We start from the raw sequence: 27,795 nt of genomic DNA on the forward strand, positions 1-27,795 counted from the left end.
TTACCTTTCGAGCACCAAAGCCTGGTAAACTTTATACATGTTAAATTCTGTGCACGGTACAAGAATTGCCTGCAACCAGAGAACTTGAAAGAAGAAGGGAGGTTGAACTGTGAACCAAAGAACTTTTCTTAAATTTATACACACATTACATACACGTGCGCTTAGAATTAGAAGGGGGTTAATTTGGGTTACTTAAGTATAGAGATAAGTTAGTCTTGATTATGTTTCATGTTTAAAGATAATTAAAAACAACTTTTAATTAACTACTTGTCGGTAAATATCTAAGCCTGCTGGGTTTTGGGGTCCTTTGGGCTCGTAACACTAGTTATTAAAAAATACGCAACGAGTTAAATCTTCATTCGGATTATAATCAAATGGCTTTAAGTGCTTAGTGAGAATGAAAAAGAGAAATGGTTTTGTTTAATTCTTCAAAAGTGCATTATTTTGACTTTTAATTTTGCACACTGATCAGTGAAAAATGATCAGTGAAAAATCCAGTGGTAATGGTGATAATAAGCATCCAATCCCGCCTCTGTCAATTTCCCCCAAAGATCCCTGATCAAATACACTTTCATTTCTTCTTCTCCAAACCAATTGCCACGCAAGACTGAATTCTGAATCAAGGCTATCCATATACATCCTCTTTATTGGCATGCAGACTGTAATTCAAGTCCATTGATAAAGGTTTCTTTGTTAGTACGTGTAAAAAAAAAATTGCAACTAACTTCCATGATATTTTGAACTAAAACATCAAGCTAAAGATATTCCTTGCTGTTGATGCACACCGTGGCTGTTACATACACTCACCGGAGGAATCCACATCTATGCTATCTTGGGATTCTGATAGGCACTTTCAAGCAGCCAAAACACCAGTCTGTAAAGGATAAAGACGTACCTTTCTCTCATCCTTGGCTCTGAGGCACTGATTCCAACCCTTCTCTGGGAAGGATAATTTCATGTCAGGCCGCCATCCATCTCCCCACTCACCCTCTCCCTCCACGACTCCCTCAAGGCAAGGGCAGCAGGCGGGAGCTGTCAGGGCAGCAGGGACCAGAGAGGCAGCAGGGGTTGTCAGTGGGGCAAAGGGTGCCAGCTCAGAACACAGCAGAGTTTCCCCACCCATAATCGGCCATGTACCTGGAACTGTTCTGGGAACCACAGAGTGGATCCAGCTGCGTGGGGGGATTATGAGTCGGGAATGCAGTCATTGTTCTGCCGCATATTTATGATGGGTGGCGCTACGGCACCAGTTTCCCCACCTCCATCAGCTCCGGAGGGTGCTATGGGGTGCCTCTTGATATGAATGGGACGCTGGAGCAGCCTTTTAGGGCTGCTGTCTGAAAGGTAAATTTTAAATTTTCCATCCGCTCTTGTAGCCGGCCTCCAGGTGAGGGCAACTTTCTCCCTTTTTATTCAAGCCCAACATTTTGGTGGACTGGCCTATGCTCTCATCCCTGGACCAAGAGCAGGGGGTCTGCATGATACAGCAGGGATGGGCACTGGTACTGATGGCCAGGCAGGTCTCCACCCACTTGCAAAGCATCTGACAAGCCCCTTTATTGGGGTTCCTGTTGCCTGCCACCAGATATTCAGCTGAAAACTCTGTCCTTCACCCTGCCACCTTCCCCCTTTGCCCGGCCACCGACTCTCCTTGAAACCTGCTTCATCTACGCAAGTTTGTATCCATTCATAAAATGCGTGAGGTTGAATTTGCAATGACTTATCACTTTGAGTTCATCTCTCTCCTCTGAATTTAGCTTCCCCTGGCATTTGGTATCTTACTTGCCCCTTTGGTTCTCCCTTTTAAACTACGAGATGATTTAATATTTATGTGTATTTTAAAATTTAGGGCTCCTTCCTTTTTAACATATGCTACAGGCCCTGCACTAGCTTATTCTGGCCCTGCCTGTTCCCACACTCAGTTAGACTATGGGTAATCTAATCTTGGTCACGATGCCACTTTTCTAAATACTATTTGATTTCCTTGTAGTTTAAAAGTTTGTCAAGCTAAAATTTTATTGGATTTTACACATACAACCTTACAAATAAAATCCCTGTTATCTGGAATTCAAGCAACTGGCAAAAAAAAAGGAAATAAATATTTTTTAAAAGAATAAATAAAAATTGAAATAAAAGTTTAAAATTGTAAAATTAAATGTTCTCTGAAGCAACACAGAGCAGCTGTTTGCATAGTTTGAGTAAAGTTGTGTTTGAATAAAATTAAGAGCCTGATGCTGATCGCCGCTCCCACAGTTCTCTCAAAGTATCTCCCTATCCTTGCCAAGAAAGAGTCATTATCTTTATTAGTAAGGCTTTATCTGTAAACTTGGGGGAAGGCTGTTTAATTACGACAATACCCCGGTTAGCATAGTGCTGTTACAACGCCAGTGATGGGAATTTGAATTTAAATTTTATTACAGGAATTACCTGATCAAAGTGAACTTTACATAATTAAGGACTACAATAGTGATTTTTTTTCAAATTACTTTACATTTTGCACTGTCTTTTGTCAGTTAATCTGTTTATTCTTAATGCAGGTGCAATAGTCAGGCATTGTAAGAGGAGTCTCAGGCAACCAGAAAATTTGCACATCTGGCATCCTCACTCCTTGAAGGAGCCAGATACGGTTTGTTTCACTGTATAAATGTTTTTGATGATTTACACAGATACAAGATGCTGTTTATCAGTCTCACAGCCCTGCTGGAAGCTATTTCCTAGCATGGCAGTCCTGATTTTGATGTTCCTAGACCTCCTTCTTGATGGTAGTGGGTTAAAGATACTGTGGAAAGGGTCTTTTATAATTTGTTGAGCACCATTTAGACAACCCTCACAGTAAACGTCATTTATAAAGGAAAGGGAGACCCAGTGATCCTCCCGGCTGTTTTAATAATACTCTGTATAGACTTTCAGTTTGACGCTTTAGAGCAGTGGTTCTCAACCTTTATCTTTCCACTTGCATACCACTTTAAGTATTCCCTATGCCATAGAGTGTTCGGTGATTAGTAAGGGATTGGTTAAGGTGGTATGTGGCTGGAAAGAAAAAGTTTGAAAACCACTGTTTTAATCGTACCTAATTGACTCATTATGTGCACGGTTTCATAACTCCAAAGGACAATTTTTCTCAAGTAAAATATTTCAGTAACAATTAGGTCTAGACCAGTGATTCTCAACCTTCCCTTCCCACCCACATACCACCTTAAGTAATCCCTTACTAATCACAGAGCACCGATGGCATAGGGATTACTTAAAGTGGTATGCGAGTGGAAAGAAAAAAGTTGAGAACCACTGCTTTAAAGCTACCGTACCATACAATGACACAATCAGCCAGACAGATTATTCTCAGTTCCTCCTGTAAAGGATTGTCAAGATAGGGCCCAGTAGCCTTGCCCTCCTCAGCCTCCTTCAGAAATGTAGGTGCTGCTGCACCTTCCTGACAGATGAGATTCTGTGAGTCAAGAATAGATTGTCCCTTGTACGCATGCCAAGGAACGTTGTGCTCTCCAAGATTGGAACCATTGATGTGTCATGGAGAATGGTTGACCTTCATCCTCCCGAAGTCTACGTCGTCTTGTCCACGTTAGGATTCAGGTTGTTGTTGTTCTTGCAACATTTTATGAGCCTTTCAACTTTCTTTCTGTAGTGCAACTCGTCGTTGCTGATGAGGCCAACTGCTGTTGCAATATCTGTAAATCTGATTATTCTGTCGGAACTGAATCTGACGGTGAGCACACAGCCGTGAGGTATGCCAGTGCTCAGTGTGATGGGGTTTTTGAGGTTTTGCTGTCAACCCAGACAGACTGGTCTTTCCATCAAAAAGTCCAGAATCCATTTGCAGAAAGGTCCCAGAGAGGACAGTTTATCAGCATGTGCCTTCAGAATATGTAATGACTCCACCTCATCAGCTCTCTGGGTTATCAAATTTCAGAGATGCAGGACATTATGGATAAGAAATTCCAATTCATCTTGACGTTATTTTGAAACATTTTCCTTTAGATCTGGATGCTATCACCAGGGGGGAAATAAAACATTTTCATCCTGTCAAACCAGCTCAGCATTTTATATATTTGAATAAGATCACTTCTCATTTTACTAAACTCTCATGAGGATATGTCCCACCTGCTCAATGTTTGCTTATGCATCAACCCTATCATCCCAGGAATCAAATTAGTGAGGACTCTCCACATTGCTTCCAATGCAAAATCACCCTTTCCTAACAATGGAGAGGAAATCTTTTGTAGTACTATACTGCAGGTGTAGTCTCATAACTCCCTTTAAATGTGCATCAAAACTTACCCATTTTTACACTCCAAACCTTTTGCACTAAGGGCAAACATTCCATTATACTAACTGATTTCTTGCTGTACCTGATAAACCATTAGTGTTTCAAGTACTAGAGCAGCAGGATACCTTTGCCATGCAACATTTTGTAGTTTATTTCCACTATAATAATAATTATTTTTTAAATCCTTCTAATATATGACTAACATCATATTTTTCTATTGTATTTCATCTGCCAAGGTCTTGCCCACTTATTTAACCCATCCTTATTGCTTTCCAGGCTGTTTTTGTACTTCCCACAACTTGCTAACCCATCCATCTTGTTATCACAGGCAAGTTTTACAACAGTTATCAATAAAGTTTATTAATGGTTGGGTTCCCACAAATGATTCTTCTTACCCTAACAATTACCCCAACACACTCATAAAATCATAAAGTTCTACAACATGGAAACAGGCCCTTCAGCCCAACTCATCCATGCTGACCAAGCCAGTCCCATTTGACCTATATCACAAGCCAGTGGTTCTCAACCTTTTTCTTTCCACTCACATACCACTTTAAACAATCCCTATGCCATTGGTGCTCTGTGATTAGTAAGGAATTGCTTAAGTTGGAATGTGAGTGAGAAGGGAAGGTTGAGAATCACTGGTCTAGACCCAATCGTTACTGAAATATTTTGCTTGAGAAAAATTGTCATTGGTCCATTTCCTATAGCATAGGGAATACGGCTTTAAACCTTTCCTATAGATCCACCTATCTAAATGTGCTTTCTATAGCGGCTTTCAGGTGGCCAGAATACCCCAATGTAAAGCTGCTTAAAGTACCTGAATGCTGCTGTTGGGAGGCCACCTGAAAGCAGAGAACACTGACCCAAGGAGTACTTACCTAACCCTCCTTGGGAAGGTGTATCCTCCACTTCCGAGCGCTCACCCAGGCACCTGAAAGCAGGCGGGACTATGACCACACTTGACAGGAGCCGGCATTTGCTCTGCGGCACCTCTCCCCGCTGTGGACCTTTCAGGTGCCAGAACAGCGCCTTCAGCACTACGTTACATCTAAATTTTTAAAAATATGATTATTTACTTTATAAATCTCTATCAGATTCCCCCATCAGTTTCCATCATTTGAGGGAAAAACATCCCAGCCTATTAAGCCACCCTTATAATTCAAGCCTGCCAGAAAGCTGTTCTCTGTTTGTTAGCTACTCCCACATCAATGCCAATATACTACATCCAACCATCCATTCTTAACCTGCCCAGTGAATTTTTAATGCAACTCTTTTGGAAATCAATTTAACTGTACTACATTATACATTTCCTCTACATTTGAGAGACCAAATGCAACCAAATGCAAACGTGATGAATGGTCAGCAGACCCTTCCTATTCAGACCACAGGAATTCACTTGATTTTCACGCTGAAGATCACTTTAATTCTCCATCCCATTCAAACTTTTCCCTCTCTGCTAGTAGCACACTTCCCACAAAGCCCAGTACAAAATTAAGGGATTGCATCTCATCTTGTAACATTCACATTACTCTACATCCCCCAGAACATATTCCAATTTGTCAAAATCAGTTCGTTCTGATAAATATCATTGATTTGCACTCCATAAATCCTCCCCCACTTGGTGAATTTCCAGGATTCTTTGTTTAAATTTTAGATTTTCAGACAGCATGTCTCTTTATCTAACACCATTCTCCATAGTGCTAAATCATTCTTCAGATGGCTGGAGTTTTCAAATACTGAGACATGAGAATTTGCCAAAATTTCTGCAATTTCACTGTATTTATTGTATGCCCTCCTTTGTGATCCTTTCCATATTTGACCTTTTAATCGTTAGTTACGTGTAGGTAAAATGCTTTAATTTGAGTATTTTACCTGGCTTGCTTTCCTAATTGCTGTAGTGACTTCTTTCTTCGTCATCAGATAATGCCTTTTGTCTCTCTATTGTCCATGCACGGAATGTTACCGTTTCCCGTTTTAATCGTTACTCTTTATGGCGTTTAACTCTCGTGAATTTGTTCTTTTGTTCTCGTTTACAGTAATTAGAAGAGCAGGATTTTTAAGTGTTTCCAATGTGGCTAAATTTCTTTGTCTCCCCACCCATGTTAACTTTCCCAAAGGTATTGCCACCTTCAAAATGGCTTGTTTCCCGCAATCTATTTGTTTTGTCTTTTTCAATGATTGCATGAACTTGATATTCTTTTAAGTGTCTGATTAACCAAGCCATGAAAGACCCCAACAATGAAGACGCTGTTTACATCCGGTACCGCACGGATGGCAGTCTCTTCAATCTGAGGCGCCTGCAAGCTCACACCAAGACACAAGAGAAACTTGTCCGTGAACTACTCTTTGCAGATGATGCCGCTTTAGTTGCCCATTCAGAGCCAGCTCTTCAGCGCTTGACGTCCTGCTTTGCGGAAACTGCCAAAATGTTTGGCCTGGAAGTCAGCCTGAAGAAAACTGAGGTCCTCCATCAGCCAGCTCCCCACCATGACTACCAGCCCCCCCACATCTCCATCGGGCACACAAAACTCAAAACGGTCAACCAGTTTACCTATCTCGGCTGCACCATTTCATCAGATGCAAGGATCGACAATGAGATAGACAACAGACTCGCCAAGGCAAATAGCGCCTTTGGAAGACTACACAAAAGAGTCTGGAAAAACAACCAACTGAAAAACCTCACAAAGATAAACGTATACAGAGCCGTTGTCATACCCACACTCCTGTTCGGCTCCGAATCATGGGTCCTCTACCGGCACCACCTACGGCTCCTAGAACGCTTCCACCAGCGTTGTCTCCGCTCCATCCTCAACATCCATTGGAGCGCTCACACCCCTAACGTCGAGGTACTCGAGATGGCAGAGGTCGACAGCATCGAGTCCACGCTGCTGAAGATCCAGCTGCGCTGGATGGGTCACGTCTCCAGAATGGAGGACCATCGCCTTCCCAAGATCGTATTATATGGCGAGCTCTCCACTGGCCACCGTGACAGAGGTGCACCAAAGAAAAGGTACAAGGACTGCCTAAAGAAATCTCTTGGTGCCTGCCACATTGACCACCGCCAGTGGGCTGATAACGCCTCAAACCGTGCATCTTGGCGCCTCACAGTTTGGCGGGCAGCAGCCTCCTTTGAAGAAGACCGCAGAGCCCACCTCACTGACAAAAGGCAAAGGAGGAAAATCCCAACACCCAACCCCAACCAACCAATTTTCCCTTGCAACCGCTGCAATCGTGTCTGCCTGTCCCGCATCGGACTGGTCAGCCACAAACGAGCCTGCAGCTGACGTGGACTTTTTACCCCCTCCATAAATCTTCGTCCGCGAAGCCAAGCCAAAGAGACATCAGTGAAGGTGGGTGTTCGCCTCTGATGAACACCAGAAAGATCCATTCCACATTTGTTTCCCCCAAATGCTTGATCTTGGAAGGAAACACATAACAAGGAGACATTTGCTTCCCCTAAATGCTTGATCTTGGAAGGAAACACATGACAAGGAGACATTTGCTTCCCCTAAATGCTTGATCTTGGAAGGAAACACATGACAAGGAGACATTTGCTTCCCCTAAATGCTTGATCTTGGAAGGAAACACATGACAAGGAGACATTTGCTTCCCCTAAATGCTTGATCTTGGAAGGAAACACATAACAAGGAGACATTTGCTTCCCCTAAATGCTTGAACTTGGAAGGAAACTCATGACAAGGTGACATTTGCTTCCCCTAAATGCTTGATCTTGGAAGGAAACACATAACAAGGAGACATTTGCTTCCCCTAAATGCTTGATCTTGGAAGGAAACACATGACAAGGAGACATTTGCTTCCCCTAAATGCTTGATCTTGGAAGGAAACACATAACAAGGAGACATTTGCTTCCCCTAAATGCTTGATCTTGGAAGGAAACACATAACAAGGAGACATTTGCTTCCCCTAAATGCTTGATCTTGGAAGGAAACACACGACAAGGAGACATTTGCTTCCCCTAAATGCTTGATCTTGGAAGGAAACACACGACAAGGAGACATTTGCTTCCCCTAAATGCTTGATCTTGGAAGGAAACACACGACAAGGAGACATTTGCTTCCCCTAAATGCTTGATCTTGGAAGGAAACACACGACAAGGAGACATTTGCTTCCCCTAAATGCTTGATCTTGGAAGGAAACACACGACAAGGAGACATTTGCTTCCCCTAAATGCTTGATCTTGGAAGGAAACACACGACAAGGAGACATTTGCTTCCCCTAAATGCTTGATCTTGGAAGGAAACACACGACAAGGAGACATTTGCTTCCCCTAAATGCTTGATCTTGGAAGGAAACACACGACAAGGAGACATTTGCTTCCCCTAAATGCTTGATCTTGGAAGGAAACACACGACAAGGAGACATTTGCTTCCCCTAAATGCTTGATCTTGGAAGGAAACACACGACAAGGAGACATTTGCTTCCCCTAAATGCTTGATCTTGGAAGGAAACACATAACAGGAGACATTTGCTTCCCCTAAATGCTTGATCTTGGAAGGAAACACATAACAAGGAGACATTTGCTTCCCCTAAATGCTTGATCTTGGAAGGAAACACATAACAAGGAGACATTTGCTTCCCCTAAATGCTTGATCTTGGAAGGAAACACATAACAAGGAGACATTTGCTTCCCCTAAATGCTTGATCTTGGAAGGAAACACATGACAAGGAGACATTTGCTTCCCCTAAATGCTTGATCTTGGAAGGAAACACATGACAAGGAGACAGTTGCTTCCCCTAAATGCTTGATCTTGGAAGGAAACACATAACAAGGAGACATTTGCTTCCCCTAAATGCTTGATCTTGGAAGGAAACACATAACAAGGAGACATCCTCATTGAGCTTTGGCTTTGTCTACACCCTAATCAATCCTATCAGTTATTGCATTGGAATCACAATTATCTGCATTCCTTTGAAGTCCCTCTAAAATCATTTGAGTCATCATCAGATTTCACGCCATGCTCGTTCAACCAGAAGGACCACATTCCACTACCACGCTCCCCAGTCCCCGTTCAATTTCTCTCCGCGCCACCACCAGTCTTCGCGAATACAACTGTTCACTCCAGCTACACAAGAGAACGAATACAAAGGTACTCTGGATTCCCACCTGGATTAATGAGTGTCGCCGTGAGGAGACTGTTATGCTCTCGCTGCTGTTTCTTTTGCGGGGTGGGGGAATATCCTGGTCGGACACGCTCGGGGAGAGGAGGAGGCACGAACCGCTTAAGCCTGGACAAGGTTGGCGCTGCCTCGCGCGACAGCCAATCACCGTTACCCAATTGGAGTTGACAGGCGCGTTGCCAGGCGACTGCACAGTCTGTCGCTAGGTAACGGCGTGGTAGGGTCGCATCTGTCTGTGTTTCACACCTTTCTCTTCTCCCACCCCACTCGTGCCTTTGTCCCTTGCCCTGACAGACGCTTGGGTACAGTTTCCGTAGGGAACCAGCCTTCAGTTGCCACTGCGGTCTTGAAACTTTGACACAGCCGCTGCATTCCAGGAAAATGACCCCCTATTTACCGGAACGCAGTCTGTATAAAAAGGATCGGAACGGGTCGAAGGTGTCATTCCCGTTCGGGTGTTTTACCTTCTCGGCCGCGAGTAAATTTCCCGGAACCCCTACAGTGACTTCGTGGAACAACGACCCGAATGAAGAGCGAGTCCCGCGCCTCAGGAAACCTCCCCCGACATTCTTCAGACCGGTAAAATCACCCAAATTCTATCTTTTTATAAAAAGAAAAGCTCATTTATCTTGCTGACATGGTGGGATTTTCAGGCAGCATCCATGCAGAGAAAAGCAGAATGATCATTTGGAGCCAAACAACTATTTAAAAAAAACTTGCATTGATATTGACATGACATGCAGTTCTCCCAAAACGTTTTGGAGTTCAAAATGCTCATCGTTCTTGCAATGACATCTCTCTTGCCTCAGAAAGCTGCGACGAAATTAAAGAACCTGTCTCACCCTGGTGAGACACTCTTTTTCCACCATCTGTTGAGTAGAATGCAACAACTTGGGGAAAAAAAAAGATTCAAGGACAGTTTCAGTTATCAAGACTGTTGAGTTAAAAGATTATGGCTTTGCGCTATTTAATGTACTTTGCTCATGTAATACTGTGCCCTGCACTTTTTGACTCACTGTGACTCACCACTCTGCACTTTTTCTTTATTAAGCAGCTGTTGTATTTAAGTATGAGTTGACATGTTTGGAGAGCACACAAAACTAAATTTTTCATTGGGACATCATCCAGAAAACTTGCTGATGTCTAGTTCAATACATAAAAGTGTTGGTAATTGCTGAGCACAAGCACCATCCTTAAAAAGTAAAAGGCAGGCAACGTTTTGGGCCTGAGCCCTACTAGAAAAGTACCAAATTGTTGACTGCCTTTTACTTTCAATGGATGCCATGTGACCTGCTGATTTTTTTTTCCAGCACTTTTCATTGTATTTTTTATTATTATGCCAAAGGTTGGGTTGACTTGCCTGGATAGCACAGAAAACAAAGCTTTTCACTATCTTTGTACATGTGAAAATAAACAATTAAATCCATTTCCGTAAAGATGACCTCTTTCGACAGTCTGAGTTCTTAAAAGTACTGATGTATGAGTTCCTAGACTTTCAAGAGGCCATTTAATGTCAGGCCTTCGCCTTGAGGCCGGCTACAGGAGTGGATGGAAAACTAAGAACTTACTTTTCAGACAGCAGCCCTAAAAGGCAGTTCCAGTGTCCCTCATAGCACCCTCTGGATCTGAGGGAGGCAGGGTGACTGGTGCTGTAGCGCCACCCGTCATAAAACTCAGCAGAGCAATGGCCATTTTCTCTATCTATACTCCCCCCAGGCAGCTGGCAAGTGTCACATTCTGACACTTGTAAACTTGCTCTGTGGTTCCCAGAACAGTTCTAGCTGTGTGGGCATTTATGGGTAGGGAAGACGGCCATTGCTGGTTTTGAACCAAAGGCCGATGCAGCTCACACCAGCTGCCCCCCTGCCAACAGCTCCCACGGCCTCAACGGTCCCTGCTGACAGTTCATTCTGCCCTGCCGCCCCTGACTTGGAGGGATAGGGGTGAGTGGGGAGATGGGTCGTGGGCTTACGACATCATCAGCCTGCTCCTAAGCAGCAGCTTAGCGCAGCTGTACATTCAGATCGATCTCCGCCAATTATCCCTCTCTGAGAGGAGTTAGATTATGTGGCTTGGAGATGGCCTCTGCACATTCAGAGAGATGCGTGGTTATGTGTTTTGGCAGAGGTTCTCTGCCTTTACATTTGGACTTTTGCCTGATCTGAAAGGGCCTAATTGATACATGACACATCCTGTGGACTTGGCTGGTGGTTAACATTTTGTTTTGACTCTGGTTCCTTCTTGTTAACTGTCAGTTTTTGTACTCATACATCAGAATAATTCTCTACTTTTAATATATTTGCAGCTGCTACTACAGTAAAAGTCCAGAAATCTGGACCACCTGTAAATCTGGACTCTCAAACTTTTTAAATTTAGCAGGATTTTGTATGCGTGTGTGCATGTGTAAGTGTCACAGATGCACAGCGGTAACAAGCAACATACTTGATAAAAGTAATCTTACACAAAGAAATTCATTTGTATACTATAGTTTCCTTTTACAATATTCATTTTTAAACTTAATTTCAAGCATTGGGCACTTTTATAGTGAAAACAAATTGTTTATATTTTTGTCAAGTGTTGACTTTTTTTCTTTAAAACTGCTCATTTTGATAAAAGATGCATGGTGTATTTTCTAATAAATAAACTATCAAAATTTACCTGTTCATCTCTTATTTATTTTTCATTAAATTCTAAAAGTACTGCTGTAGAATCCAGAAAATCCAGTCTGGATTTTAGGAGTAGAGCAGTGAGCTAAGTATGCACCCTTGAGGTGCGCCTGTGTTGATCATTAGTGAGGAGGAGATGTGGTTTCTGATTAGTACTGACTGTGGTCTTCTGATGAGAAAGTCAAGGATCCAGTTGCAGAGAGGGCTGCAAAGGCCCAGGGTTTTGGAGCTTGTTGACCAGCACTGATGGTGTTGAAAGCTGAGCTGCAGTTGAGGAACATGTACAAGTTGAGCCTGATGTAGAAGCTGAGCTGCAGTTGAGGAACATGTACAAGTTGAGCCTGATGTACATGTTGCTATTATTTAGGTGATCCAGAGCTGAGTGGAGAGCCAGTGATACTGTATCTGCTGTGGGGCAATGGTGGCCGTAGGTGAATTGAGGTGGATGCTTTTCCTTACTTTGGTATGAGTTAATTCTGGCCATGACCAATGTCTCAAAGCATTTCATCACAGAAGATGTTTGTGCCACTGGGTGATGGTCATTGAGGCAACTCACCCTGCTCTTCTTGGGACGATTGATGCCCTTTTAAGCAGGTGGGAATCTTGGGCTGCAGCAATGAGAGATGGAAAATATCTGTGAAAACTCCAGCTAGTTGATTGGCACAGATTTTGAGTGCCTTGCCAATTATGCTATCAGGGCCTTGTGAAGGTTCACCCTCTTGATGGATGATCTGACATTGGCCTCGGAGACCGATATCACAGGGTCGTCAGCTTCTAAAGGGATTCTCATGGGTATCATTGAGTTCCACTCAAAGCAAGCATAAAAGGTGTTCAACTCAATGTGGTCATTTTTGGTATTTAGCCTCACCTTGTAGGATGTAATGTCCTGCAATGCCTGCCACAGCTGGTGAGTATTTGACTTTGTCTCCATCTTCCCTCAGCATTGCCTTTTTGTTGCTGTGATGGCCTTCTGCAGCTTGGACCTAGACTTTTGGTAAAGATCTGGATCACTGGCCTTAATGCCATAGATCTCACCCTCTATGCTCCAGCCCACTGATTTAAAGCAGCACTGCAGGTGCTCCTCCACCTCCATTGATAATACTTTCACTGTTTTCAGCTCTGGTGCTGTAGTCTTCAGTATCTGCTTATCTGCCAGGAGTGGAACTGCAACCAGGTGATCAGTCTTCCTGAAGTGCAGTCCTGGGATGGATTGGTGGACATTCATCATGGTGGTGTAACAGTGGTCAAGTGTGTTGACAACCCTGGTTTTGCAGGTAACATGTTGGTGGTAGTTTGTTAGGGATTTCAGGCTGGCCTGGTTAAAGTCCCCTACAATGATCAGGAAGGCAGCAGTGTGTGCTTTCTCATGTCTCCTGATCACATTGCAGAGTCCTTCTAGTACTAGCCTGATGTTGACCTGGGCTACAACCAGATGAAGGTGGTGAACTCCCTCAGTGAATAGAATGGGCACTACTTGATCACCAGATGTTCCGGGTTGGGGGATCAGAGGTGGTGAGGATGAGCAAATTTGTTATTGGGAGTCAATCTCTCGGAGGATCTTGCCTGGTCCCAACACACTAATGACATTATGAAGAAGGCATGCCAGTCCTCAATTTCCTTATGAGTTTGTGGAGGTTTTGTATGAACCAGATACCCAGGCAAATTTATACAGATGTGTGGTGGAAGGTGTGCTGACTGGTGGCACCATGGTCTGGTATGGGGACATCAATACCCATGAGCATAAAACCCTCTAAAATGTAATGGACACAGCCCTTCCCTCTATCGAGAATATCTACAGGGAACACTACTGTTGGAGAACAGTAGAAATCATCAAAGACCCTCACCACTCAGCACAGACTCTTTTCTCACTGCTGCCATCAGGAAAGACTTGCACAGCAGGTTCAGGAACAGCTGCTACTCCTCCACCATCAGAATCCTCAATAACAAACTCAATCAGGGACTCATTTAAGAACTCCTGTGCACTTTTTTTGATTTAAAAAAAATCTCTTTGTATTGTGCAGTCAGTTTGTTTACGTTGTTATCTATTTACAGTTCTTTTTTTTTAACATGAGTACATTGTGTACAGTTTTATTTTTACACTGGCAATAAGTGGTAATTTTCCCTTACCATTAGGAAAATGAATCTCAGGGTTGTATGTGATGTAATTTATGTACTCTGACAATAAATGTAATGTAATAAATCTAAATCTAATATCACATTTGTGCATCACAATGAATTGAAGATGAGACAAAGTCTGACTGCTTTGGTGTTACTTGATGTTGGTGTCCAGTCATCGTGGTGTAGGGTTGGTGCCAGAACGGGTGTTGGGGACGGGACGGGGGGGGGTGGACATTGGGCTAACAGGCTGGGTCACATTCTGACACTTGTAAACTTGCTCAGTGGCGAGAGAGGGAGGGGTGGGGTGAAGATGCTGGCAGTGGACTACCTGCCCAGGTGGGATACAATCAGATAGTCGTAGACTCAATCAGCAGGAAAGGGAGTGGTGCTGGTAGTGACCTTCCTGCCGAGCAGACTAAACCTTCTCCATCCCTCAGATGTGGCAGCTGAAAGTGCTGCTTTTGTTGCATAGAGAGTCACTAGTGTGTGTCAAGCGGACGCTAGTGACACTTAACGCACGTTAGTGACATGGGCGGGGATCGGTCTGACGGCGAGCATATGCGAGCAAAGCACCTTGCAAGGGGGTGGCCATGTGTGAGCATATGTGGGCGCAGCACCCCTTCACAGAGAGGGGCTATGTTCACAAATGCCCCACCTTGGCACTGACCATGGTGTGGTGGAAGGCCAAGTCCTTGGGCTGAGGTGCTGTGTCCGGATTGTCCTCATTCAGCCATGTCTCCGTGAAGCACATCCTTAATGTTCCTCTTGTGCTGGTAATGTGGCTCAGTTCATCCAGTTTGTTTGCCAAGGATTGTACGCAGAATATTAATACTTATTTATATCCTATCAGCACTCTTTCAGTTGTTCCAATTGAAGTCAGGTGATGGGAGAATGAAGGCATGTTGAATGACATTATACTTAAAATATTCAAACAGGTGATGTTAATCCTGGTCCATTATGGAACAACATGTGTTCTGGTATGCCATGGACACTGAGTATGAGCCGGAGTTCATCCATGGTTTTCCATGTTGTTACTGTTTGGGTTTGACTTGCAGCTATTTGGGATGTTTATGTATCTTTTTTGGCAAAAATCAAGGAGCATTAGATGAACAAGACTTGCAGGTGATTTTCAGGATTTAATGAAAAGTAACAATATAGTCAATTCCTATTTTTCCTATCCTCTACATACAGATTTGAAATTTATAACATTCAGAATCTCTAACTGTTGTAGACTATATTAGTTCCCTGTGGTATCTCCCAATGTGACATCTCTAGCTTTCATTTGGGCTTTGAGGTTTGATGCCTCTTGGATCCATCTCAATAATTGGCACTGCCTACGTTTTCCATGGATTTTGGTTTCCAAACTCTGTCCTTTATTCACTTTCAAATATTATTAGTCTGAAAGAACACCTCTTGTCCTAAATGACTGCAGCTCCCTACACCTGCCTTGGCAATCATCACTGCTGCATCATTTGTTCTGAAAGCATTTAAAAGTCAGAATTCCTCTCAGAACAAGATTTTGTTTATTCCTCGGCTTAACTCGTAGCCCACACATTATTTACATTTAAATGTTAAATTTTAAGATTTAAATTTAGACATATAGCATTGTAACAGGCCATTTTGGCCTATGAGTCCATGCCGCCCAATTTACACCCAATTAACCTGCACCCCCAGTACATTGCAAATGGTGGAAGGAGCCCCTGGGGAAAACTCACATAGACAGGGGGAGAACGTACCAACTCCTTACAGATATTCTTCTTTGGCTTGGCTTCGCGGACGAAGATTTATGGAGGGGGTAAAAAAAGTCCACGTCAGCTGCAGGCTCGTTTGTGGCTGACCAGTCCGATGCGGGACAGGCAGACACGATTGCAGCGGTTGCAAGGGAAAATTGGTTGGTTGGGGTTGGGTGTTGGGTTTTTCCTCCTTTGCCTTTTGTCAGTGAGGTGGGCTCTGCGGTCTTCTTCAAAGGAGGCTGCTGCCCGCCAAACTGTGAGGCGCCAAGATGCACGGTTTGAGGCGTTATCAGCCCACTGGCGGTGGTCAATGTGGCAGGCACCAAGAGATTTCTTTAGGCAGTCCTTGTACCTTTTCTTTGGTGCACCTCTGTCACGGTGGCCAGTGGAGAGCTCGCCATATAATACGATCTTGGGAAGGCGATGGTCCTCCATTCTGGAGACGTGACCCATCCAGCGCAGCTGGATCTTCAGCAGCGTGGACTCGATGCTGTCGACCTCTGCCATCTCGAGTACCTCGACGTTAGGGGTGTCCTGCTTTGCGGAAACTGCCAAAATGTTTGGCCTGGAAGTCAGCCTGAAGAAAACTGAGGTCCTCCATCAGCCAGCTCCCCACCATGACTACCAGCCCCCCCACATCTCCATCGGGCACACAAAACTCAAAACGGTCAACCAGTTTACCTATCTCGGCTGCACCATTTCATCAGATGCAAGGATCGACAATGAGATAGACAACAGACTCGCCAAGGCAAATAGCGCCTTTGGAAGACTACACAAAAGAGTCTGGAAAAACAACCAACTGAAAAACCTCACAAAGATAAGCGTATACAGAGCCGTTGTCATACCCACACTCCTGTTCGGCTCCGAATCATGGGTCCTCTACCGGCACCACCTACGGCTCCTAGAACGCTTCCACCAGCGTTGTCTCCGCTCCATCCTTACAGATATCACGGTATTCAAACCCCGGTCCCGATCACTGGCACAGTAAAGGCACTGTGCTAACCGCTACTCAAACCATGCTGCCCTTGCTACACTAACTGTGCCGCCCTCGATACGCCAACTGTGCTGCCCTACCTAAAATAACCATCCTTTATGTGTGCACTGAGAGAAATAGGTTTTTGAGCAACTGTTGTTGGGTTTCATCCAGTGATATCTATACAGATACCCTGCAACATGAAGCAACAGACATCAATCAAGAACTTGTGTGATTTTTCTGTTCTGAAGTGTCTCCCCACCTTCTGGCTGTGGCTGTTCACATAGGAACAACCAAAACTCCAAATGTCCATATCACACTGCGCGCTTAGACAGAATAACGCAAGTGCAGTGATTAAGGTGACAGGAGTTGCAACGCCGCTGCGGCAATGTTAACCTTGATATCTGACGTACAAAGGACGTACAGCACTATTGCAATGTCAAGTATGATGTGAATCGCACATCATCAATATGTGCTATTCATTAGCCCCTTGTTCACGGAATGCCTGCAGTCAACTTTAGACTGCAGACATTCTGGGAAATTTACTAGGGATCGAGGTAAAATATCAGAACAGGAATGACTCCTTATTCCCGTTCTGATCTTTTTACACAGACTGCATTCCAGGAAAATGGCAATAATTTCCTGGAATGCAGCGACTGTGTTGGGGGAAAAAAAAACATATATAACACCCCAAGTTTCTTTGTTTTACAATGCTCCCAGGGCTCTGCCATCTATTGTAAAGATTCTGCCCTAGTTTAACCCTCCAAAGTGCAACACCTCCCATTTGCCCAAGTTAAATACAAGTTTAAAAAAAAATTGTATGCTTACCTATCCTCTACACTGTCAAAAGTGATTTTTAGTAACATGAATTATGTGGAGTTTGTGCAATGTCTTGCAAAAATACAGTCTCCAAACATTTCATCAAGCTTTCTCTCACGGATTCTGCCAGAATTAGAGGGATACATCTGTAAATAGCACTACAAATTTCTTCTCATTGCTTGTGAGATGACAACAAAACAGGTTTCAATTAGAGTTAATAAACAATTCGTGGAGTTTGAGAACAATTAGACATTCATTGTTAACTAAATTATCTTGTTTTTCAGATGGGTAATAAACATAATTGACACATTTTATAACCTTTTCTATGATGCGATCAGCAAATACACACAATTATACATATATACAGGCAGCAATTCAATGTAAATGAGCTGGTTCCTGCTTCTTCTCTTCAAAACTTCTGCATTCATTAAAGGAATAGCAGTGGAAAGTAAAGCATTGTTTAAGAATAGATAATCTAATTAAGCTTTAATGTTTGCTTTGTTCCGGCAGCCAAATTAGACAATGCACTTTTTTAACTACCTTCACATTGCATTCCAGCCACTGAGAATGGAAGGCAATTCATTACTTTTGATTAACTGAGAAGATGCAGCAGTATTATGTAATCATTCATAACATAAATACAAATTAAATACCAAGCGTTAAGGGGTGATTTTAATGTGTTGCCAGATAGAAATTAAACCTATAGGGCAAACCAACCAACATTTGGAGAGTGAAACATGAAAATCTGCAGGTGCTGTGATTGCAGTAAAAACACACCAAAATGCTGGAGGAACTCAGCTGATCTTGCAGCATCCATAGTAGATAAAGATATATTGTTGAAGTTTTGGGCCTGAGCCCTTCTTCAAGGAATATGCAAAGAATAAGGAAAAAACAGGAAATCTCAGAATAAAAACTGCTGGCTGGTCGAGGAATCCAGACCAACAAAAGGTGTTAATTGGATTTGATAGGGAGAGGTGAGAATTAATTTTGTCTGTGTGAAGGGAAACCTAGAAAAGGGAGAGAGACAGAGCTGGGGGATGGCACAAAAAGGACTATCATGAGGCCCTTTCAAGCTGCCATGTAAAATTGGGTTAACTGGGGAAATTGCCCGGTGTGCGCCCCATTCACACGGCAGCATGAAATGGTCTGACCCGGTCAGCATGGTCCTAATTTAACTGGGTTAAATTTAACTAGGTCACATCCACTGGCGACTTGGAACAGGAAAATGGCTGACCCGGTTACTCCTATGACATCAATGCTTCTGCACTCTCATTACAGGGAAAGCCCTGGGTGAAGTTTCTGGTGCAATCAAGGGGAGAGAGTGGTCTATGCCGCGGGGCCTGGGGTGGGGGAGAGATTGCTGCCACGGTGGGGAGAGGAGAGGAGTCGCTGCCTCGGGGGGGGGGGGGGGGCGGGGGGAAGGAGAGGTCACTGCCTCGGGGGGGGGAGGGGAAGAGAGGTCACTGTGGTGTGGGGAGAATAGAGGTTGTTGCCATGGTGGGGGGGTGGGGGGTGGCGAGCTGCCGCTGATGTGAACACCACTGAGGTTCGCAGCAACAGCTCAATGTTCGTGGCAGCAGGATGTTGCTGTGGGGCGGGGTGTGATTGACGGGGTGGGTATTGATTGACGGTGGGGGTAGCAACTGACCGGGGAGGTTGACTGGGGGGGGTGACTGATGAGGGTGGGTGGCGATTTGCGGCCGTGGGAGGGGCAGGGGGAGGCTTTTCGATAATTCCCATGAGTGCGTGATATGACATTTACCATGTCTTCACAGGGGTAGGATACCCTTAAATCGCTGGGTTGGTGATTTAATGAGTCAATCCCCCTGTAATCACACCTGGGTCCCAGGAGGGCTACCCAAGTGCTGCAGTTTAAACGAGCCTATGGATCCATTCTCTGTAGGGAAGTGTTAACCAGGGCATCAATATATATGAAGGAAGTGACGGGATCAATATCAAGTCAAGTTTATTGTCATTTGATGGTACGAGTACAACCTGACGAAACAGCATTCTCTGGTCTGGTGAAAAAAAGGCAGACATACAATCAGACTTAACACACATACAGACAAATTAATATGTATGCAGGACAAGTATTTCTTCTATATATTCTATTATGAATATGGGAGTCTCCGATGGTTAATATGAGCAGTTCCTTTGGTCATTCAGCATTCTCACTGCCTGTGTGAAGAAGCTATTCCTCAGCCTGGTGGTGCTGTCTCTGATACTCCTGTATCTCCTCTCCAACGGGAGCAGCTGAAAGATAACTAAGTCCAGTGTGGACGAGGTCCTTAATGATTTTGCACGCCCTCTTTAGATGACGATCCTGGTCGATCACATTGATGGGGGGAGGGAGAATCCAATGATCCTCTTTTCCACTCTTCTGGTTCTGGGGATTGACCTCCAATCCACTTCTCTGCAACAACCAGAGCACACTGTGATGCAGCCGGCCAGGACACACTCAATGGAACTCTTATAAAAGGCTGCATAATGGTGGCTGGTAGTCTTGCCCACTTCAGTCCTCTCAGGAAGTGAAGCTGCTGTTGAGTGTCCATGATACTTCAATAGTTAAGTGAATGCCAAGGAAATTAGTGCTCTCCACTCTCTCGACTGTAGGGTTGTTGATGTGTAGTGGAGGGTGGTCATTCCTGATCGTCTTGAAATCCATGATAATCTCTTTTGTCTCGTCCACATTGAGGCTCAGATTATGTAAATATAGACCTCGATGACATCACAGGAGATGGGATTTCAATTGTTCTTTTAATCAAAGGTTGCACGGAAAAGTCATTGTACCTTTTACACATGATCACCTTTTAAATTTTTTTTTATTATTTAAAAGAATTTAGACATTTTACATATACATAACAATTACAGCACGGAAACAGGCCATTAGGCCCTTCTAGTCCGCACCGAACCAAACACCCCTTTCTAGTCCCACCTCCCTGCACAATGCCCATAACCTTCCATCTTCTTCTCATCCATATACCTGTCCAACCTTTTCTTAAATAATACAATTGACTCCGCCGCCACTATTTCTCCCGGAAGATCATTCCACACAGCTACCACTCTCTGAGTAAAGAAGTTCCCCCTCATGTTACCTCTAAACCTCTGCCCCTTAATTCTTAACTCATGTCCTCTTGTTTTAAACTTTCCTCCTCTTAACGGAAATAGTCTATCCACATCCATCCTGTCTATCCCTTTCATAATCTTAAATACTTCTATCAAATCCCCTCTCAACCTTCTACGCTCCAAAGAATAATCTCCAATGTCCAATCTCTCCCCATACTCCAGATGCTTAAACCCAGGCAACATTCTGGTAAACCTTCTCTGCACTCTCTCCACTCTGTTTATATCCTTCCTATAATTAGGCGACCAGAACTGCACACAGAACTCCAAATTGGGCCGCACCAACGTCTTATACAATCTCAACATCACCTCCCAACTCCTATATTCCATGCAATGATTGATAAAGGCCAGCATACTAAAAGCCTTCTTCACCACCCTATTCATGTGAGTTTCTACCTTCAGGGAACGATGTACTGTTACTCCTAAATCTTTCTGCTCTTCTGTATTCCTCAATGCTCTCCCATTTACCACATATGTCCTATTCTGATTCTTCTTACCAAAATGAAGCACCTCACACTTATCAGCATTAAATTCCATCTGCCATTTTTCAGCCCACTTTTCTAAGCAGCCCAAATCCCTCTGCAATCCTTGAAAACCTTCTTCATTATCCACTATTCCACCTATCTTAGTATCGTCTGCATATTTACTAATCCAATTCACCACCCCATCATCTAGATCATTAATGTATATAACGAACAACAATGGGCCCAATACAGATCCTTGAGGCACACCACTGGTCACCGGCCTCCAACCTGACAGACAATTATCCACTACCACTCCCTGGCCTTCCATGTGGTACCTTATCGAAGGCCTTACTGAAGTCCATATAGACAACATCCACTGCGCTACCCTCATCCACATTCCTAGTCACCTCTTCAAAAAATTCAATCAGGTTGGTCAAACATGACCTTCCTCCCACAAATCCATGTTGAGTGCTCCTGATCAGACCCTGTCTATCCAGATGTTTATAAGTACTATCTCTAAGAATTTTCTCCATTAATTTACCTACCACAGACGTCAAACTTACAGGCTGATGGTTGCCAGGCTTCCTCCTTGAACCCTTTTTAAATAACTGAACCACATGCGCAATGCGCCAATCCTCCGGCACTATCCCCATATCTAATGACATTTGAAAGATTACCGCCAGAGCCTCTGCTATGTCCTCCTTCACTTCTCTCAATGTCCTGGGGAAGATCCCGTCTGGTCCCGGAGACTTATCCACCTTTATATTCTTCAAAAGCCTTAAAACTACACCTTTTGTAATCTCTATATTCCCCATATTTACCCAATTTGCTTTTTTTATCCCACATCTCCCAATATCCTTTTCCTTAGTGAATGCTGAAGAAAAGAAACTGTTCAATATCTCCCCCATTTCTCTAGGTTCCACACACAGTTTTCCACTCTGATTTTCTAAGGGACCAATTTTGTCTCTAGCTTTCCTCTTACCATTAACATATTTGTAGAACTCTTTTGGATTAGTTTTCACCCTGCTTGCCATAGTTTTCTCGTACCTTCTTTTAGCTTTCCTAATTCCTCTCTTAAGATTCCTCTTACATTCAATGTATCTTTCAAACATCTCCTTAACTCCATGCTTCTTATATCTAATGTACACCTCCCTTTTTCTTCGAACCAAGTTTCCAATATTCCTTGAAAACCACGGCTCTCTCAAACCTTTTGCCCCTCCTTTTAACCTAACAGGAACATAAAGCTTTTGCACTCTCAAAATCTGATCTTTAAAAGACTTCCATCTCTCTACTACATCTTGCCCATAAAACAAATTGTCCCAATGCACACCCTGCAAGTCCTTTCGCATCTCCTCAAATCTAGCTTTTCCCCAATCAAAAACCTCAATCCTTGGCCCTGATTTCTCTCTTTCCATAATGACATTGAAGCTGATGGCATTATGATCACTGGACCCGAAGTGCTCGCCAACACTTACCTCCGTCACTTGACCCATCCCATTTGCCAACAGTAGATCTAACATTGATTGATACAGCACTGTAACAGGCCCTTTCAACCCATGAGCCCGTGCCACCCAATTACACCTAATTGACCTACAACCCCCAGTACATTTGAATGGGTGGAAGGAAACCGGAACCCCTAGGGGAAAACCTACACAGACATGGGGAGAACTCCTTACAGACAGCGTGGGATTTGAACCCAGGTCCTGATGGCTGGTGCTGTAACAGTGTTGTGCTAACTATGCTGCCTTTTGGGAGTTTTGGTCCAAGTGAAGTGTCAGAAGATAAATGGTTTTACATTTGTAAATCTTTGGAACAAAAGTAAAACAAAGGGAAATACATTATTTATTTCCAAGGTTTCCATTCCCATCCTTGTTTGCATGGAATTCCCAAACCTACTCCAAGTGATCTTTATCCTGAGGACCATTACTTCATTGCTTCTGCGCTCTGATAGTTTGCTCCTTCAGCTGCTGCTGACCCAGTTATGTGGAGAAGAACCAAAGGTCTCCACTCTGAGTTCAGTTGAAATTAGTGCATGCTTTGGTGCTGCCCTTTGAATTTCAAAATGCTGCTGCAAGTTTCTCAATGGCACTTTGAAGAGAATGACAACTCGATATTTAAAAAAAATTAGATTAGAAACCCTGAGTCCAAATCAGATTGTACATAAAAACATTTTATTATGTAAGATTTAACATGCAATTGCAGGATGAGGACACCTTATCATTTGAGCCTGCTGCACCTGTCAAGAAGATCTTGGTCCGTGTGATTGTAACTTCAACTCTGAATTCCTGCAATTGCTGGTAACCTTTTATAGCATCAAGGATTCATCTGTTACTGCCACATACGTAAGTACAGGTACTTCCTGAAGTATGACTATAATTGGGACCAAAGGATCAGTTGGAATTTTGTCCATGCGCATGGAGTTGGAGTACCGAAGTCTTAAAGCAAACTTTTAATTAAATGTATTTGACAAACTATCGCCCCTTTTCCACTGGCACATTGTCCCAGGAATTAATGGGGAATTAACTGGGATTTGGTCCAATGGAAAAAGAAAACAGTTTGCACGCTGGCGTCAAATGATGCCATTTCATGCTGGGGATTGATAGGCTCTACCCCTACTCGTATCCCTGGAGTGCTGATTAAATCAGTGGAAAAAGGACAGGAGAAATTCATCTGCTTCCAGTTGAAGGTAGAATACTCCGATCCCAGGGAATGCATGTGTTCAATGGAAAAGCAGTCACTGTCCCAGTTAAAGATGGCCCAGTGGAAATAGCTCAAATCCTAACCCTTCCTATCCCAGGACATTGGGAAAAGGGGCAACCAACGGGAACACAGGGTATGTAAGAGCCAAAATGTGGGTACTCACTTTGTTAGTCAGTATCCTGGAGTTTCTAGGCTGGGCAAGGCCACCTTGACTCCTGTGAGCATGTGCAAGTCTTTGGTTGGCGCAAGTGGGTTCGCGTATTGGAGCTTGGTTAACACTTGTACGAGAGTTAAGTGCCCTGACGATATTGAATTCACGTTTTTAACTTGCATGCATGCACCAACGAAACTCCAATACGTGAATCCAGTGCACATGCGCCAACCGAAGACTTGCACATGTGCAACGGAATCAAGGCAACGCCCAGCCTATAGACCTTGGGACACCGACTAACAAGGTAAGTATGCACATTTTGGCTCTTGCATGCACTGTATCCATGTTGTCAAATATAAATAAACGGATTAAATTTATATTTTTCATGTTTTAAAAAAAATTTATCGTATGTACAGATGGACGTACATCACATAGCTTGCCAGTCGGGAGGTACCTGTAATCAAAGACCGCTCTACTTCTCCACGTGGAAGACAGCACCAAAGGCAGAGGACCTTCTGAGGGATAAAGCTTTGCCTCAGCTTTGCCTTAAATGGATGATCCCTTAATTTTGAATAAAAACATTGGTTCTAGATTATTGGATAAGAAGAAACATTCTTTACACCCTGTCAAATTACGGTAGCATGATTAGTGTAGCTGTTAGCCAGAATCTGACACACACAAAGATAAAGACTGTACAACAGGCTTTAATCCACAAAGACTTCTGCAGAGCCAGGCTGGATGTGGGTGGCTGCAGCAACTCTGAGTGTGGCTTCGGGAGGCTGGCGCAGGCTTGTATCCCAGAGGGTAATTGACACCCGACCGGGTGGAGCTTGATCCATTCAGGCGGACTGATTGACAGCCGGCCAGGTTTTGTCCTGTCCGCTTACACTCCTGCAGGTACAGAGGTTGCCCCCTGCAGTAGACCAGTGGTGTTCCACCACATTCACCCCCTTTTAAAATTGTCCCGGGGTTGTGGGGGCAGTAACAAGAAATCGCACCCACTATGTACATACAATATTTACAGGTTGAGATGATCTGACAGCCGCCGGGGTCTCTGTGACCATCGTAGGACTGGCTCTTGGTCACTGGTCAGAGGGGAAGTAGGGGGGCTGGTGGCAGGGGTGTGGCTGGTGTGGTTCTGTGCGGAGGGGTGGCAGGGGGGGGTGGGGTCGACGTATGCGAGTTGTATTGGATGGGTGGGGGAGACAGGTTCGTCTCTTAAGACTGAAGCAGGCCCCTGGTGGTCAAGGAGGCCCTGTGTGCCCCATAGTTGCCTGGGGACTGGAATGTATGCCCGGTCAGCATCGTCCTGGGTTGGAGGGTGGCGTGGTGTGGTGGGTGCTCCTACTGGTGCCAGGTCCCTGCTTGAGACTGTGTCCTCCCTGCCACTGCTGAACCTAATGTAAGCGTAGTTATGGTTTGCATGAAGGAGGAAAACCTGCTTTGCCAGGGCTTCGGCCTTGTGTGTCCGTACATACTCATGCAGAAGCACCGGTCCTGGGACGTGACATTCCAGTTGCCGACCTGGGGAATGAGAACAGATGTTCATGACGGGTCTCGTTGGTAGCCGTGCACAACAGCGACCGAATGGCATGGAGTGCCTCAGGCAGGGTGTCCTGCCAGTACTCAATGGCCCACCCTTTTGATCTGAGAGCCAGGAGGACTGTCTTCCAGACCACCCCATTCTCGCATTCCACTTGCCCGTTGCCTCTTGGGTTATAGCTTGTCATGTGACTGGTTGCGATGCCCCTCAGCGTCAGGTACTGGCGCAGCTCGTTGCTCATGAAACTAGACCACCGGTCACTGTGCATGAAGGCAGGATAGCCAATCATCTGGGCCTCCTTTTCATAGGCGGAGTGCCCTAGCTCAGAGCTGTGGAAGGTCCTGAAGAAGAAGGCGACGGGGTGCCCCCCTTGGTTGAGGGAAGCAGCGAGGGCCACCTCGGAGGCTTCGCACTCCACCTGGAAGGGGGAGTCCTCATCCACAGCCTGCATCATGGCATCATGATGTCTTGCCTGATGTGGGTGAAGGCTGCCTGTGCCTCAGGTGGGAGGGGAAAAAGTTGTGGCTTGAGCCAGTGAGCAGACCTTGTCCGAGAAATGAGGAACCCACTGCAAGTAATAAGAGAACAGGCCCAGGCACCTGCTGAGGGCCTTTAGCGTGGCAGGGGGGAGGGGTAACTCCATTAATGGGTGCATCGTTTCCGGATCTGGGCCGATGACTCCATGGGCCACGATGTACCCCAGGATGGTGAGGCTGGTGGTGCTGAACACACACTTCTCCTTGTTGTAAGTGAGGTTCAGCTCCGCAGCCGTCGGGTGGTATTTTTCCAGGTTACCATTGAGGTCCTGATGGTCACGGCTGCAGATAGTGACGATATCCAGATATGGGAAAGTCGCCTTCAGCTTGTGCCGGTCTACCATGCGATCTCCATCTCCCACTGGAAGATGGAGACCCCGTTCGTAACCCCAAAAGGAATCTGGCAGAACTGGTACAAGCGCCCGTCTGCCTCAAAGGCGGTGTAGGGCTTGTCCTTCGGGTGGATAGAAATTTGGTGATACGCCGACTTCAGGTCAATTGTGGAGAAAACCCGGTAGCGGGATATCTCATTGACCATATCAGTGATCCTCGGCAGGGGGTAGGCACCCATCTGGGTGTACCGATTAATGGTCTGGCTGTAATCCACGACCATCCTCGGCTTACTTCCCGCTTTGACCACCAGGACTTGGGCTCTCCAAGGGCTGTTACTGGGCTCGATAACGCTTTCCGCCAGGAGTCGCTGCACCTCTGCCTTGATGAAGTCCCCGTCTGCAGCGCCAACTTCTGGCGGCGATCAGCTTGCAGCCTAGCGCAAGATGTGGGAAGAGCACCAGTGGGGTGATGCGCAGTGCGGAGAGGCTGCAGGTTGGCCGGGGCTGGTAGGTTGGCATGCTATGCAACGTGAGTGGAGGTTGGGGCCCCCCGAAGGCATGGGTGACACTCTGCAGGTGGCACTGGAAATCCAAGCCCAGGAGGAGTGGTGCACAGAGTTTGGGCATGACCAGGAGCCTGAATCGTGTGTAAGACTCCCCTCCCACTGTTATATCGATCGAGGAGTGCCTGAGGGTACCAAAAGTCTTATCCTTGGCGGCGAGGGCGATCGAGCAGGTGGTGGGGTAGACATTAAACCTTTGGGAGTGGGCCACGGTTGGGTGAATAAAGCTCTCGGTGCTGCCACTGTCGAACAGGCACTTTGTTATCTGCCCGTTGACTCGCACGTCCATCATCAAGCGTCCGAGGTCATGGGGGATGTCCCTGGTCAGCGTGGTGGTAGCCAGGACCATCTCAGAGTCTGAGTCATCGCTATCCGGAGGGATGGGGAGTGTCAGTAGGGCGGCCTGGTCATTGCCTGTGTTGACCATGTTGACATCGGTCATGAGGTGCAGCGTGCGGTAGCCGATGGCCTCTGGAGGCATGGGGAGCATCGGTAGGGTGGTTTGGTCATCGTCCGTGTTGACCACGTCATTCTCAACATTGTCAGGGCCCTCTATGTAGGGCGCTGCCTGGCCCAAGATGGCGGTGGCACGTGGGGGGCCACTGTGTGGCTGGCCTCCTTCCCCAGCCTTGTCCGCTGCGCCGGGGGAA

General features: G+C 45.1%; 1 protein-coding gene and 2 long non-coding RNA genes across 16 annotated transcripts in view; 2 read left to right on the plus strand and 1 right to left on the minus strand.

Annotated features, from left to right (window-relative positions):
- Nucleotides 1-27,795, minus strand: part of dlgap1a (discs, large (Drosophila) homolog-associated protein 1a) — a 615,703-nt gene that overhangs the window by 127,771 nt on the left and 460,137 nt on the right. The window lies entirely within an intron of this gene.
- LOC138755566 (uncharacterized) overlaps nt 1-27,795 on the plus strand; it is a 109,562-nt gene that overhangs the window by 31,568 nt on the left and 50,199 nt on the right. The window lies entirely within an intron of this gene.
- LOC138755565 (uncharacterized) lies at nt 9,631-24,763 on the plus strand. The gene is made up of 3 exons (XR_011352394.1): nt 9,631-10,003; nt 23,523-23,662; nt 24,588-24,763. It is a non-coding gene; the product is annotated as an uncharacterized lncRNA (long non-coding RNA).

Source organism: Narcine bancroftii, chromosome 2 (genome assembly GCF_036971445.1).
Source record: "Narcine bancroftii isolate sNarBan1 chromosome 2, sNarBan1.hap1, whole genome shotgun sequence".
Taxonomy (NCBI): Eukaryota; Metazoa; Chordata; class Chondrichthyes; order Torpediniformes; family Narcinidae; genus Narcine; species Narcine bancroftii.